Source organism: Eschrichtius robustus, chromosome 10 (genome assembly GCF_028021215.1).
Source record: "Eschrichtius robustus isolate mEscRob2 chromosome 10, mEscRob2.pri, whole genome shotgun sequence".
NCBI classification, from domain to species: Eukaryota; Metazoa; Chordata; class Mammalia; order Artiodactyla; family Eschrichtiidae; genus Eschrichtius; species Eschrichtius robustus.
In genome coordinates, this window is record NC_090833.1 from 36,487,604 (window position 1) to 36,500,231 (window position 12,628).

Here is a 12,628-nt window from a genome sequence, read left to right on the forward strand (position 1 = left end):
CCATGAACAGTGCCAGTGTTTAAACAGAAGCAGCACTAGTATTTGAGATGAAAGACAATTTATTCAAATTTCTCCCCAAACATCAGAGTTCTCAACCAAAGTTTTTACCCCAAGGAAATTCCTCTAATCACCTGGATTTAGCTATTACTCATATGTCAATAATGATCAGATTTGCGTCTCTCCTGAGCCTCAGATTGGATGTCCCCTTGGCAACTCAGAAAGAAGAGAGGTGCTCAAGTTGAAAGGCCTGGGCTGTTGATCAGGTCATCCTTCCAGAAGTTAGCCCTCTCAAATTGCAGTTGTCAGCAGCAGTAATCCTGAATTTCTGACCTTGTGTTAAAACCACATAGGGGTCCAGAAATAGTTGCATATGGAGGCCCATGCCTGCCATGTTTACTTCAGCATAAATTTTTAATAGCCAGAAAGGCTAAGAGTGAGAGAGATCAAGAGAAAGACAACCTGTAGTCAAGCTGTTTTATAAAAGAAACTGTGTTATAAGGCAGGGCATTAGTTTTTTACTGCATAACAAATTATTCCAAAACTTAACAGGTTAAAATAATAAACATGTATTATGTCACACAGTTTCTGAGGCTCAGGAATCCAGCAGCGGCTTAGCTGGTTCTGGCTCAAGGTGTGATTGAAGTGATTCACACTTCAAGGTGTGAATGAAGATGTGATTAAACTGTCATCTGGGGCTGCAGTCTCTGGAGACTCAACTGGGGCTGAAGGGTCTGCATCCAAGCTCATTTATATGGTTGTTGGCAGCCCTCAGCCCCTCACTTATGGCCTCTCCATAGGGCTGCTTCACATGGTAGCTTGCTTCCCCCAAAGCAAATGATCCAAGAAAGAGAACTCAGGTCTTTCATAACCTGGTAACCTTATAACCTAATCTTGGAAGTGACATGACATCTCTTTTGCCATATTCTATTGGTCACACAGACCAGCCCTGGCACAGTGTGGGAAGGGACTACTCAAAGGTGTGACTACTGGGAGGCAAGGATCAGCAGGGGCCTTCTTGGAAGCAGCACATTTCAAGATGTCCCGAGAGGCATAGGAGAACGACATAGGAGAACATCTCTCGGGGCACAGGAGAATAATTGTGCATCTCCTGGAGGTCTGGCACCAAAGTCCTAAGCAGCTAACTGCAAAGGAGAAATGTTCTTGATGTCTCCCAATTTATCCCTCTTGTATTAAATACTGAATAATTATGTTACATCACCTTTTCCACCAAAACTTTTACATAAATGAGCTGCTCTCATAAACCCCGTGGCATACATTGGGTATGTCCAGTGCTAAGCTTCTCCCAGTTTGAGAAGCAGGGCAGGGGGACCTATTCCAGGACTGGTGGGATGGTCTGGGGAGGCCAAAATGACAACTGTTTAGAAGAATCAGCAGCTAAATTAAAAGCCTGCCTGCGGTAGCTCGTAAGCATACGTACACATACACACACATACCCTCTTTCTCTCTCTGTTTCAGCTGAGACCCCAAAGGCTGAGAGTACATGATAGAGGCTTAATTCCCCTGCGTCCCAAGAGAGGAGCCAGACCACATACGCAGGACATGCTAAGATGTCCTGAAACCAGCCTTGCTGGCATTAATGCTCACCCCATCCAGCCCACAAGGGACAGAGGGCTGGAGAGTTACTGGAGTGCGGAGGCTTCCTGTCCCCTCTCCCCACACTCCCCACAGGGAGGGAGAGATGCTTCCCCTTTACCTGAGGTAATGTGAGAGGAGCCTTCAGGGAACGACTAGAGGGCTTACATGTGCCCTCTGGACTTTGGGGGGCAGAGGGGACAGGGTCTGATGCCTAGCTGAGAAGTGTAGTGTAGCAGGGCTGCGTGGAGAGGCTGGGCAGGGCTGCACTGGCACGAGCTGCCTTACCACTGACGGTGCTGGACAGCAAGCTTGAGAGTGAGCTCCCTGCATTTGAATTTCTAGAAGGATAGAAAGAACCCCGAACATTAGCAGCAACTCTATCTGCAGAGGGGAGTGGAATTAGGGGTCAAAAGGTGTGGAAAGAAACTCTGATGTTTTATTCCAAATACTTCTATATTGCCCGAAATAAACATGTTTATGTTACCAAAAAAGGAGAAAATAAAGGAATTTTTAAAAAGTACATACAATGAACACATAACGATAAATGGTTTGCTCAAGGGGTAGTACTGAGAAACATTATTTCCAGTGATTTCAGATTTTCATTATGTTGAAATTTTTTACAATAAGCATGTTTTATTTTTAGAAGCAGAAAAATATCCAGAGATAACACTGAATGAATGAATGAATGAATGAATTAAAGAAAGCTACCAGAAAGACCAGCTTTGCATCCCTCTTCCCTCTCATTTAAATGCAGAACTCTTGGGGCTTCCCTGGTGGCGCAGTGGTTGAGAATCTGCCTGCTAATGCAGGGGACACGGGTTCGAGCCCTGGTCTGGGAAGATCCCACATGCCGCGGAGCGACTGAGCCCGTGAGCCACAACTACTGAGCTTGCGCGTCTGGAGCCTGTGCTCCGCAACAAGAGAGGCCACGATAGTGAGAGGCCCGCGCACCGTGATGAAGAGTGGCCCCCACTTGCCGCAACTAGAGAAAGCCCTAGCACAGAAACGAAGACCCAACATAGCAATCAATCAATCAATCAATTAATCAATAAAATAAAATCTTTAAAAAAAAAAAAAAAAAAAAAAAAAAAAAAATAAATGCAGAACTCTTGACTAGTTGGGTAGGAGGGCAGCTGGCCAGTCTGATCTCTGCTGTGGGGCGGCAGGTGTCAGGCCCAGAGAACTCCTCTTTTCTCTGGCTGCCCACACCGAGGAGGGGGCTTTCAGCCAGCACTGGGAACAGGTCTGTGCTCATGACCAGCCACCGGTGGGGACACCAGCACCTTGAGAGTCCTGTCTGTCTCTGGCTGGGACTCCGCCACCTGCCAGACCTCACTGCTCCCTCGGTTCTCCCCGTGTGAACCTGGCTTCCCAGAACCCCACCCACCTGCCCCCTTGCCCCTCCTCCCTCTTCCTCTTCCACTGATCTTCAACCATGGTTAACCTTCTGACGGGGAAACCGAGGCACCCTGGGACGAGAGTCACCCGAGGTCAAGCAGGGAGTGAGAGGCAGGGCTGCCAGCTGCCAGCAGAGCCTCTTCCTTCTGGTCCGCGTCCCTCCCTGTTGGCTCATGGCCACACCCTTCCCTCCTCCAGGACCGACTCGGGTAAATGGGGTGGCCCCAGAGTCAACGTGTCCTTGACACATGGCCAGACTCTACAATAGCCTTCTTAATGAAACACGGAAGCTGCAAAGTTCAAGTGGGTGTTTAGTATTGAGCTTTGGCTCATACACTCAGTGATCAAATAGCAATAGACTCATCAAACAAAGACCATAAAGTTCATGTTAACCTTCTTAAGGAAAAGATGTTTGAGGTCTGGAAGTTTTTCAGTAGGCTGGGCAGGTGTTAGAAGCAGCGTGGGAGTTTTGAGCAGACAGCTACTGAGTCTGTGAGCAGCCAGCTGCTGCTGTGCTGTGAGGGGTACCCAAAGGCTACGGGCTCTGAGCCTCTGCTGGTTCAGCTCTAACTTATGAGCTTGGATTCGGCCATACAGCGTGTTGGGGGACGGCAGTGGGGAGTATCGGCCATGATCTTCCCTTTCTGTATGTCTCTGGGGCCCTCCACCCATTCTGCTCCCAACATCTCCATCCTGTTCTCAGTTGGCCTTCAATCAACTTTTGAGGGCAAAAGACGTGAGAAGCAAAGGGCTTTGTGTCTTCTGAAAAGGATGTTGAAACGGAACTCAACACATATCTTGTGTTTTCAGAACCTCCCCTTTGCTGGCTGCTGTTCTGGGCTCTTAACCTTTCCGTGTGCTCTGACTCACCCCTCTGGCAGGCCAGTGAAGCCTATGGACCTCGTCTCACATTGCTGATTCTAATGTAAAATAAGCACAAAGGGCTATAGAGGAAACCGAGCATATGGAAATGTAGTTATTAGAATATAAACAAATTTGTGATGTGGAAAAAATGCTAGTTTACTAATGCATTAAATGACACGATCTAGCAATAGGTCTAATTACAGCTGTGCTTTAGAAAAAGTGATAGATGTAAGTGATATTTCAGGGTCTCTGGGACAACCAGAGTATGATGGTGAAAGCATCTGTGATTCTAGTTGTGATAAAGTCACAGGTTCTCTGAAACACATGGTTTGTTACCCACATGCTTAACTGAAGGGCAATGTTAATTGCAGTTAGAGGTTAATGAAAATCAGAGTGTAATTTTTTCCTTGCTAAGGAAAAACAGACCCTCTTGGTTCTATCTGTGGGCCTCTGACTGTGAGTCCCCGAGTCAAGGCTTGTGCAGTGGGCTCTTTGCCTGGTAGAGCTGGCCTGGGTCTTGCAGCCTGGCTCCCCCTTTATTCTCACCTCTCTCTCTCTCTCTCTCTCTCTCTCTCTCTCTCTCTCTCTCTCTCGCCTCCTTTGGCCTCTTCTAAGTGCTATTCATGCAGGGCTAAATGTTACATTTTCCGATTAAGATTGACTTGGCAAGAGGCAGGAATTATGTATAACTTCCCCAGGCTTTCCATGAGTGTCAGACTCCAAACCCAGATCTGTCAGTGTCCAAAATAATGTTCTTCCCACTAGGCCTGGGGCTCTTCCCCCCAGAAGAGCAATGCCTGTCCCTGCCTCCCTCTGGCTGTAGAAAGTGTTCATCTAAACAAAGAGCGGGGCCTGTGATAGGGGGATTTTCAAGCTGCCAGTGCACCTTGGGCAGCCGAGCGCTCCCGTGGCCTTGCCTGTCTGTTCTTCAAGGGCTCTGGCCTGGCGCACCCCAACATGTGCGGGTTTCAAAATGTCATTTGGCAAAGATTTAAAAATAATGCTTCCCCCATCGTCGGCACTGCCAAAACTGGAGAAAAGGATCCAACCCCAAACCTCTCCCTCCAGAGGCCAGACTTGCCTATGTTTATTGTCTCCGTGTACTGCAAACATTAATCAGAAAGCCTCTTTGACCGGACACAGGGGAAATAAAGGTCACACTATCTCCCGCACACAGAGCTCTGAGGCTGAACAAAGCCGGACCCACAAAGGCAGACGTCTGCTTCTGCTCTCTTTGCCTCAGATTTAAAAACCTGTTCATTAGACCTCTTTCTGGATGGCTCACCTGGCCGCCATCAACACCCTTGTCACCCTGCTCTAGTCCACTGAGGGATCCAGACGGCCGCCTCAGGTCCATTCGTGCATCTATTCACCCATTCACCAAATGCTCCTTGAATATGAAGGTATGTGTGTGTCCTGGCACTATGGGGATGAAACCAATCTCAGCTCACAATCATGGGATTAAATTCTCTTTTAAGAAGGTCTTAAAACCATGTTCTTGTGGTGCATTTTTATTTTTTCTAGAAACACTTTTAAAAAGAAGGTAGCTTGTATCAGAAAGCAATTTATACATAACCTATACATTATGGTTGATTGTTATTTTATTTTATTTTTTTAAACTTATTTTATTTATTTATTTTTATTTTTTTATATTTTTATTTTTGGCTGCGTTGGGTCTTTGTTGCTGTGCGCGAGCTTTCTCTAGTTGTGGTGAGCGGGGGCTACTCTTTGTTGTGGTGCACGGGCTTCTCATTGCAGTGGCTTCTCTTGTTTCGGGGGCTCTAGGCGTGCGGGCTTCAGTAGTTGTGGCACGTGGGCTCAATAGTTGTGGCTCACAGGCTCTAGAGCACAGGCTCAGTAGTTGTGGCGCACGGGTTTGTTGCTCCGTGGCATGTGGGATCTTCCCAGACTAGGGCTCAAACCCGTGTCCCCTGCATTGGCAGGCGGATTCTTAACCACTGCGCCACCAGGAAAGCCCTGGCTGGTTGTTATAAATACAAAACAGACAGAGCTTTAGTTCTGATCTGAAGGACTAGAGGGTGGAAATCTGGCCTCCCTCCCCTGGCAGTCAGGGCTCTCTAGGCCACCACAGGGACAGTCCCATGTAAACCCTTGGCTCCAGGAGTTTGTGTCTGGCTTAGCCTTATACCACCACCCTAACAGGAAGCATACCCCTGCTTCAGCCATCCTTTGAGGCCCAGCGGGAGCCTTTCCTGTCCACACTGAAGTGATGCCCTGTCCTCTGTATGGACATACTGTTGCCTATGCTTTTTAATCTGATAATGGTCATGTGATTTTTATGACATTTCTTGCATTCTTGCCTTGTATGCATTTAATGTTGCTAAGTTATTTAATTCAGGCGTGCCTAGGTCTTCTCTCCAAGTTCTGAAGGTGCTTCTTCATAATATTTTTTACATCTGAACCCTTTTTTCAATTAGCCCAAGCCCTTGTCACTTCATCCCTGAGTATAACCATTTATTTAGCATCAAGTGCCTACTTGATGCCAGGCCTTGTTCTTTTTTCTCTGCTTTACTGAGGTATAATTAACAAATAAAATTGTAAGGTATTTAAAAGGTGCACATGATGATTTGTATATGTCTACATTGTGAAAGTACTCCTACCATTGAACTAATAAACACATCCATCACCTCATATATTTACTGGTAGTTTTTTTTTTTTTTTGGTGAGAACACAAGTTCTTACTCTTCCAGCAAATTGCAATTATACAAAACAGTATGATCAGTATAGTCACTATGTCACATATTAGATCCTCAGGGCTTATTCATCTTATCTCTGACAGTTTGTATACCAGCCTCCATACTGTTTTCCATAATGGATGTAACAATTTTCATTCCCACTAATAGTGCAAAAGGGTTCCCTTTTCTCCATATCTTCACCAGCATTTATCTCTTGTCTTTTTCATAAGAGCCATTCCAACAGGTGTGAGGTGATATCTCACTGTGGTTTTGATTTGCATTTCCCTGATGATTAGTGATGTTGTGCACCTTCTCATATATTTGTTGGCCATTTGTATGTCTTCTTTGGAGAAATGTCTATTCAAGTCCTTTGCCCATTTTTTTAAAAATATTTATTTATTTATTTATTTGGCTGCGCTGGGTCTTAGCTGTGGCACGCAGGATCTTTGTTGCCACACATGGGATCTTTAGTTGCGGCATGTGAACTCTTAGTTGTGGCATGTGGGATCTAATTCCCTGATTGGGGATCGAACCCAGGCCCCCTGCACTGGGAGCGCAGAGTCTTAGCCACTGGAGCACCAGGGAAGTCCCCCTTTTGCCCATTTTTAAATGGGGTTATTTGGGAGTTTTTTGCTATTGAATTGTATAACTTTCTTGTGTATTTGGGGTATTACCACAGATATGTGGTTTGCAAATATTTTCTCTCATTCCATAGGTTGCCTTTTCATTTTGTTTTTTTAACACTTTTTTTAAAATTTATTTATTTTTTTGGCTGCGTTGGGTCTTTGTTGCTGTGCGCGAGCTTTCTCTAGTTGCAATGAGCGGGGGCTACTCTTTGTTGCAGTGTGTGGGCTTCTCATTGCGGTGGCTTCTCTTTGTTGCGGAGCACAGGCTCCAGGCACATGGGCTGCAGTAGTTGTGGCACGCGGGCTCAGTAGTTGTGGCTCACGGGCTCTAGAGTGCAGGCTCAGTAGTTGTGACGCACGGGCTTAGTTGCTCCATGGCATATGGGATCTTCCCGGACCAGGGCTCGAACCCGTGTCCCCTGCACTGGCAGGCAGATTCTTAACCACTGTGCCACCAGGGAAGTCCCTGCCTTTTCATTTTGTTGATGGCTTCCTTTCCTTTGCAGAAGCTTCTCAGCTTGATGTAGTGCTGCTTGTTTATTTTTGCTTTTGTTGCCTTTTCTTTTGGTGTCAACTCCCAAAAAAATCATCTCAAGACCAATGTTAAGGAGCTTAGTCCCTATGTTTTCTTCTAGGGGTTTTACAGTTTCAGGTCAAGTCTTTAACCCATTTTGAGTTAATTTTTGTGTATTTTGTAAGACAGTGGTCCAATTTCATTCTTTTGCATGTGGCAGGCTAGTTTTCCCAACACCCTTTATTGAAGAAACTATCCTTTCCCCATTATATGTTCTTGGCTCCTTTGTCAAAAATTAATTGACCATATATGCATGGGTTTATTTCTGGGCTCTCTAGTTTGTTCCATTGGTCTATGTCCATTTTCATGTCAATACCATACTGTTTTGATTACTATAGCTTTGTAATATAGTTTGAAATCAGGGTGCAGGATGCCTCCAGCTTTGTTCTTCCTCAAGATTGCTTTGGTTATTTGGAGTCTTTTCTTGTTCCATACAAATTTTAGAATTTTTTTTCTGTGAAAATTCCATTGGAATCTCTAGAGGGATTGCATTGAACATATAGATAGTTAGAGGTAACCCATTTAAAAACTGCTTCTTTGTTTGCTATTGTCCTGGGGGCCTCGTGGATGCAAGCCCTCTTGGCTCTCAGAGCTGAGTGATCTGGGGGACTGTCCCTTGGGTGGCAGCCCTAAAAATTGGGGTGTGGACAAACTCCTTCTAGGGAGATACTGATGACTTAATGTTATTGTTGGAGCAACTGGCGGGAGAAGGCAGGGGAAGTGCCCACCAGCTTTCCTAAACTCCAGACTCTGGACTCTAGGGAGGATCGTAGCCAGCCCCTCGTTGTGTGCTAAATTAGAAGCCAGACCCTCAGGCAGCAGCTTGTAAAGTAAGCAATCAAACCTCTTTCATGGAAAGCCTAGGAGGTGAGCGTTTTTTTGAGCTCCCTCTGCGGCTGAGCCCTGTGCAGGGATAGCTGCGGGGAACGCTCAGGCACAGATAAGGAACGGTTCGTTTGCTATAGTCCTGTGGGTCTTGTGGACGCCAGCCCCATTGTCTTTCAGAGCTAGGTGTTTTGCGGGCCTGTCCCTCAGGTGGGAGTCTTAAAAGTTGGGGGGCTAGACACCTTGTTTTTAACCCAGTGAGACCCATTTTGGACTTCTGACTTTCAGAACTCTGAAATATGTGAGTTAAATAATAAGTATGTGTTCTTTTAAGCCACTAAGTTTGTGGTAATTTGTTGCAGCAGCCATAGGAAAATAACATAGAGAAGTGAAGGGGTGTCATGGAGACAACTTGGAGTGGTGGCACGGTGGCAGTCTGGAGAGTGCCTACCCAACTCACAACTCCTGTTCAGTGCCAGCCAATATTTCTTAGAGGGAATAAAGGTTCAGAGTTGTCAAATTTTTCAATTTTCCAAATAAGGTGAAAGTACAGATTTCTATGTGGAAAAAAAAAAGTTGGGCGGCTAGATGTGTGGTGCAAACCATTCACTCCTCATAAGCAGTGAAATCACCTCCTTTTAAAACTAAGGAAATAGAAAGGTTGTGGAAGTGAATTGCTCAAGGTAACATAACTTTCCAGCAGTAATGTTCCTTCCTTCCAACTTGCATTGGGACTTGCATTAGGAAAAAATTAACTATATGTGTGTATTTTATAAGGCAAGACAAATTGACTATCAAGTTACTACTCTGAATTACACCCAGAAAACAAATATGCCCAAGATGGTTTATGCCGGAAAGATCCTGCTGCTGTAGGAGGTGTCACATCTATGCAAACATTACACTTCAGAGCAAACAGAGGCCTGAAATTGCAAAAGAGAAGCTCAAAAGTTTTGGTGGTTTAAAAAAAAAAAGTCCCACATACCATGAAGAAAAAATCTGCTTTTTGATGAGGAGTTATTTACTGAAAGCCAGGGCAGCATTTAACCATTCATTTATTCTTTAATTTGTTCATTCATTCAGCAAATGTTCCCTAAACATCCCTTGAGGAACTTACTTCAGCCATGGGTCAGAAGAGCAACCAGTAAATAAAATCTATGTGAGACAGAATGAACTAACTGGACAAGGCTCCAGTATAGAATTAGGAGAGCATCCAAAAGGAATAATAATAACTAATCTTCCTGGGCACTGACTATGTTCCAGGCATCTTCTTCTTTTCTCTTTTTTAAAATTGTAATTCGTGTTTTAAAAATTTATGTATTATTTATTTATTTATTTACTTAATTTATTTTTGGCTGCGTCAGGTCTTAGTTGCGGCTCACGGGATCTTCATTGAGGCACGCGGGATCTTTTGTTGCAGCATGTAGGCTCTTCGTTGTGGTGCGCGGGCTTCTCTTTAGTTGTGGCATGCAGGTTTTCTCTTCTCTAGTTGTGGCGCGCAGGCTCCAGAGTGTGTGGCCTCTGTAGTTTGCAGCACGCGGCCTCTCTAGTTGAGGCACGCAAGTTCAGTAGTTGTGGCGTGCGGGCTTATTTGTCCCACGACATGTGGGATCTTAATTTCCTGACAAGGGATCGAACCCACGTCCCCTGCATTGTAAGGTGGATTCTTTACCACTGGACCACCAGGGAAGTCCCCAGGTGTCTTCTAAGTGTATTCATTTATTTAATCTTCACAAAAACCCTGAGGTGAGCAGTAGTATTCTCCCCAAATTTACCTTAGAAAATTCAGGCACAGAATGGTTTCGTCACTCACCAAAGGTCACAAAACTAAGTGGATTCAGGCCACCTGGCTCCACAGCCTTCATCTTTCATGGTCTCACTCCAGCTGTTGAGAGGACAAGGCAAGTGATGAGGTCACATCTAAGGGATCAGGGAAGGCTTCGTGGAAGAGACGGTATTTTAGTTAAGCCCTGAAGGTGAAGGGAAAGAGCATTCCAGGTTGAGAGAGGAGATACAGAGATGCTAAAAAAAAAAAAAAAAAAAAGTATTGGGAGTAAGCATCCGGCTGGCAGGAGTAGGTAGACAACGTGGATGGGGAGGGTGAGGTCTCTGATAAGTTTGCATGTTATTCTGAAGGCACTGGGAAGTCAAAGAGTTTTTCTGAGCAGGGAACTTCTCTATTCACCTTCTATCTATCCCTTCAATCAATATTTGTTTAACATCTAATTAAACACCTGTTTGAACACCTAATTTAACACCTAATATTGGGTGCTGGTAGAGGGGGATCGTTTCTGCTATCAAAGAAGTGTACCTTAATTGAAGACAGAAGAAATAACTCTTCTAAAAAATTGTATACAAAGCTGGGACGAAGTGAGAGAGTCGCATTGACATATATACACTACCAAATGGAGAATAGTTAGCTAGTGGGAAGCAGCCGCATAGCACAGGGAGGTCAGCTTGGTGCTTTGTGACCACCTAGAGGGGTGGGACAGGGAGGGTGGGAGGGAGACGCAAGAGGGAAGAGATATGGGGATGTATGTATATGTATAGCTGACTCACTTTGTTATACAGCAGAAACTAACACACCATTGTAAAGCAATTATACTCCAATAAAGATGTTAAAAAAAAAATTGTACACAAGTTAAAAAATATGACACAAAAGGTGTTCCAAGGCAGTACATGATGAATTGTTCAACAAACCATTTTGTGAAATTTGGCAAATTTCAGGGTCTGTTATTTTTTTTGTGTGTGTGTTTTTGAGAAGCATTTCTGCCTTTTTTTTTTTAGTATTTATTTATATATTTACTTGGCTGCATCGGGTGTTAGTTGTGGCACATGGAATCTTTCGTTGCAGCACGCAGGCTTCTCTCTAGTTGTGGCACGCAGGGTCTAGAGTGTACAGGCTCAGTAGTTGCTGCACATAGGCTCTCTAGTCGTGGCGCGCACAGGCTCTAGAGTGCATGGGCTCCAGAGCTTGTGGGCTCAGTAGTTGCGGCGCTCAGGCTCAGTTGCCCCACGGCCTGTGGGATCTTAGTTCCCTAACCAGGGATCGATCCCGTGTCCCCTGCATTGGAGGGCAGATGCTTTTTTAAAAAAATTTTATTTATGTATTTTATTTTTGGCTGCGTTGGGTCTTCGTTGCTGCATGCAGGCTTTCTCTAGTTCTGGTGAGCAGGGGCTACCTTCATTGCGGTGCGCAGGCTTCTCATTGCGGTGGCTTCTCTTGTTGTGGAGCACGGGCTCTAGATGTGTGGGTTTCAGTAGTTGTGGTGCGTGGGCTCAGTAGTTGTGGCTCACAGGCTCTAGAGCACAGGCTCAGTAGTTGTGGCGCATTGGCTTAGTTGCTCCACGGCATGTGGGATCTTCCCAGACCAGGGCTCGAACCCGTGTCCCCTGCATTGGCAGGTGGATTCTTAACCACTGAGCCACCAGGGAAGTCCCTCAGGGTCTGTTAATTATTTCTCGGGCTGGGGTTGAGGGTTTGCAAGGGCAAAGTAGGAGAGCAGTCTTGGAAGCCAGTTGGAGCAGTTTGTGGTGCTACATATACAGCTAGCCCTTGAGCTACAGAACACAGGAACAAAATGATTAATGTCGGAACTGGCTGCCTCAGCATCCTCACCCTAATCCGCATCATGGCTCAGGGAGAGGAGAATTCCTGTAATCAGAGACGGGGAGTGAGGCACTGGCTATAACAGGGGCCTGATCCCATGATTCAGGGTGAGAAAATTCCAAAGCCTCCCTCCTAGATCACAGTCTAATTGTATAGGTATCACTGGGGAAAACCGTCCAAGACTTGGAAATGGACAAGAGAGATTACTAGGTTTCCTTTCACTGGAATGCTTATCGTTGCCTGCTGGAATCTCTGTCATTTTCTGATTCTACAGGTTTATGCAAATTGATTTCTTATCGACCAGGCTATTTTCCATCTCTGGAGGAGCTGAAGTAAATTTGTAAAAAAATTTATAGTAATGCAAAAGGTTCTTGTCCTTAGCAATGCAAGTGAATTTTGTCTGGTGAAGATACAATTGATTTCTCCTCTGTAGAAAAGGTAA